Below are 4,186 nucleotides of genomic sequence, written 5' to 3' on the forward strand. Positions count from 1 at the left end.
ACATTATGGAGTACAATCTGCTTTACTCAGATTCCACAGATTTCAGTATCAATCTCGACACAGCAGTCCAACCAAGTTGACTTAACTATCACGGGAAGTGAATAAGAGAAATCAGCTAATTTATGGACTCAGAATTAGACAAAGAGTGTTTTATGGTGTGAAGAACATTATGCAGTGATAGTACCAGAATAGGTTTTTGGTCTCTGTTCCTTTTTTTTTTTTTTTTTAATTTTGCCTATAAAGTACTTGGTGATGAAATAGGTAAGTCCGTAACAAACATTCGGGAGTCACTGGTAGTGAGGGAAATTTAATGCTGTTATATTGTACGTGGTAGGGTATGATACAGTGGGAGATTCAGTCTTGGAATACCTTTTTTGGGCCAGCCTTTCCTCTGGCACTGGAAATCCAGAGACAAAATATGTGTTCTACGCAGGGCTAGATCTTTGGATTGCTTTCTTCTTCTCAACCCGAGCCAGGCCTACACATAAGCAACCATGTCTAAGGGACCTGCAGTTGGCATTGATCTTGGCACCACCTACTCCTGCGTGGGTGTCTTCCAGCATGGGAAAGTGGAAATAATTGCCAATGATCAGGGAAACCGGACTACCCCAAGTTATGTCGCCTTCACGGACACCGAACGATTGATCGGTGGTGCTGCGAAGAACCAAGTTGCGATGAACCCCACCAATACAGTTTTGATGCCAAACGCCTGATTGGACGGAGATTTGATGATGCTGTTGTCCAGTCAGATATGAAGCATTGGCCTTTCATGGTGGTGAATGATGCTGGCAGGCCCAAGGTCCAAGTAGAATACAAGGGAGAGACAAAAAGCTTTTATCCAGAGGAGGTGTCTTCTATGGTTTTGACAAAAATGAAGGAAATCGCAGAGGCTTATCTTGGGAAGACCGTTACCAATGCAGTTGTCACAGTACCTGCATACTTCAATGATTTTTAGCGTCAGGCTACCAAAGATGCTGGAACTATTGCTGGTCTCAATGTACTTAGAATCATCAATGAGCCAACTGCTGCTGCTATTGCTTATGGCTTAGACAAAAAAGTTGGAGCTGAAAGGAATGTGCTGATCTTTGACTTAGGAGGTGGCACTTTTGATGTGTCAATCCTTACTATTGAAGATGGGATCTTTGAGGTTAAGTCCACAGCTGGAGACACCACTTAGGTGGAGAAGACTTTGACAACCGAATGGTCAACCATTTTATTGCAGAGTTCAAGTGCAAACATAAGAAAGATATCAGTGAAAACAAGAGGGCAGTTCGTTGTCTCCGTACTGCTTGTGAACGTGCTAAGCGTACACTTTCTTCCAGCACCCAGGCCAGTATTGAGATTGATTCTCTGTATGAAGGAATCGACTTCTATACCTCTATCACTCATGCCCGGTTTGAAGAATTAAATGCTGACCTGTTCCGTGGCACCCTGGACCCTGTAGAGAAAGCTCTTCGGGATGCCAAGTTAGACAAGTCTCAGATCCATGATATTGTTCTGGTGGATGGTTCTACCCGTATCCCCAAGATTCAGAAACTTCTCCAAGATTTCTTCAATGGAAAAGAACTGAATAAGAGCATCAACCCTGATGAAGCTGTTGCTTATGGTACAGCTGTCCAGGCAGCCATCCTTTCTGGAGACAAATCTGAAAATGTTCAAGATTTGCTGCTGTTGGATGTCACTCCACTTTCTCTTGGCATTGAAACTGCTGGAGGAGTCATGACCTTTCTTATCAAGCGTAATACTACCATTCCTACCAAACAGACACAGACCTTCACTACCTACTCCGACAACCAGCCTGGTGTGCTTATTCAGGTGTATGAAGGTGAGCGTGCCATGACCAAGGACAACAATCTACTTGGAAAGTTTGAACTCATAGGCATACCTCCTGCTCCTCATGGTGTCCCTCAGATTGAGGTCACTTTCGATATTGATGCTAATGGTATCCTCAATGTCTCTGCCATGGATAAGAGCACAGGCAAAGAGAACAAGATTACCATCACTAATGACAAGGGCCACTTGAGCAAGGAAGATATTGAGCGCATGGTCCAGGAAGCTGAGAAGTACAAAGCTGAAGATGAGAAACAGCGGGACAAGGTGTCTTCCAAGAATTCATTGGAGTCTTATGCATTCAACATGAAAGCAACTGTTGAAGATGAAAAACTTCAGGGAAAGATAAATGATGAAGACAAACAGAAGATTCTTGACAAGTGCAATGAAATCATCAACTGGCTTGATAAGAACCAGACTGCAGAGAAGGAAGAATTTGAACACCAGCAGAAAGAGTTGGAGAAAGTCTGCAACCCCATCATCACCAAGCTGTACCAGAGTGCAGGGGGCATGCCAGGAGGAATGCCTGGAGGCTTCCCTGGTGGTGGAGCTCCTCCCTCTGGTGGTGCCTCCTCTGGGCCCACCATTGAAGAGGTTGACTAAACCAATCTGAGAATAAATAGGTTGAGCATTGTTCCACATACAATATTCAAAGGACCCAAATTTGTAGCAAATTCCATGGCAGTTGTAATGTTGAGCTGCTATAGCAAAAAAACTGGGCATTCTTGATACTTGAATATGGAATATGTGCACAGGGAAAGGAAATAAATATTGCACTTTATAAGCACTGTATTGCTAAGTGGAAAATTCAATGTCTTAAATAAAACTTTATTTAAAATTGGCCAAAAAAAATATGTGTTCTACCTTCAAGAAACTATTTTCTAATTGGAACACAAACATCCCAATGAATGCAATGAAATAAAATAACTGCCTTACTGGAGACATAGATTCAGTACACTGTGAATGGAGAAGAAGCACCTAAGTTTGTCTGGCAGAACAGGGAATGCTTTCCAGAGAAGGCAGATTCTGAGCTGAGTTTGAAAGATGCTAGTTGGAAGATTGCCAAGTTTGGGAGGAGCTCTCTGGGAGAGGTAGTATCATTTAAGGTCATGGAAGCATGAAAGACAGAAAACATGTTCAGTAACTTAGCACGTTCTGGGACGATCGAGTAAGGCATGGTGGTATAAACCATCATGGAGCTAGAGATGGTGCGGGTTTGGGACAGTGGCCTTACCTTGAAGGCACTATGTTATGCAAAGGAATATAGGGATTATTCTACTGATAATGGAGTTTCGAGCAGGAAAATGATGGGTATGATCAATTTTGAATGTAACAATATTCTGTGGGCAATGTGGAAGGTGAATGCAAGGTGTTGGGGACTAGAGACTAAGAGGTAAAAATCATCATAATCTGGGAGAGGGAGAGAGGGAGAGGACCTAGTCTCTACAATAGCACTGGTGCAGAAGGAAGACAGAGAACGGGATACATGCCAAGATTTTGGGGGGAAGATAGAGAAGCAATAAAACTAGATGATCTATATATTGGCTATGCCCATAAGAGAAAAGTGAATAATATGGGATGACTCTAGGGCTTCTGTCTTGGGAAATGAATATAGACACATACCAAAAAATTAAGGAATATAGGGTGAGAAGGCAAAGTAGAGAAGGGAGACCAAAAAAAAAAATCTTAGTTTAATTTTGGTTACTAAATTTGAGGTGCCTAGGAAGCATCCATATGTTTACAATTTATAAATACGTGAAATTAAACAACACAGTCCTAAATAACTAACGATTGAAGAAGAAAAGCACAAGGGAAATTAGAAAGCACTTTGAGATAAGTGAAAATGAAAACACAACATACCAAAACTTGTGAGATACACTAGAGCAATGCTTAGAGGGAATCTATTTTTAAGAACGGATGATCTCACACCAACAGCCTAAACGTCATCTTGAAGAGTAAATTTAACAAAAGAGGTGGAAACTTGCACAATATTACAAATCATTGTTAAAAGAAATCTTAGAAGAGTTAAATACACAGAACTGGGTAAGGAGAAGAGTATACACACTTCATGGGCCATTCTGGTGGGCCAGAATAGGGACCTTTCTGATAGCCTGAAACAAACGCCTCCCACGGAGAGCTGGGCATTCCAGATAAGAGATGTTGTCCTTGACCTCAAGGAGCTCATAGTGCATTGCAGGAGATGGACTTGAATGCACATAACAGCAAAATGGACAAGGTTATGACAGAGGAGTAAATGAGATGCACTGTGAGAACTAGACATCTGCTCAGCACACTGGCCTGAACAAACCTATGGGTGGCCATCTTGGTTTCTGTGCAATTGCCATAGTGAGCCCAG

The 4,186-nt window shown here is 42.1% G+C and overlaps 1 pseudogene; it reads left to right on the forward strand.

Moving 5' to 3' along the window:
- Window positions 1–442: 442 nt before the first annotated feature.
- Window positions 443–2,514, forward strand: LOC131839519 (heat shock cognate 71 kDa protein-like; annotated as a pseudogene).
- The last annotated feature ends 1,672 nt before the right edge of the window (window positions 2,515–4,186 follow it).

The sequence above is a fragment of the Mustela lutreola genome, chromosome 1 (assembly GCF_030435805.1).
Source record: "Mustela lutreola isolate mMusLut2 chromosome 1, mMusLut2.pri, whole genome shotgun sequence".
NCBI lineage: Eukaryota > Metazoa > Chordata > Mammalia > Carnivora > Mustelidae > Mustela > Mustela lutreola.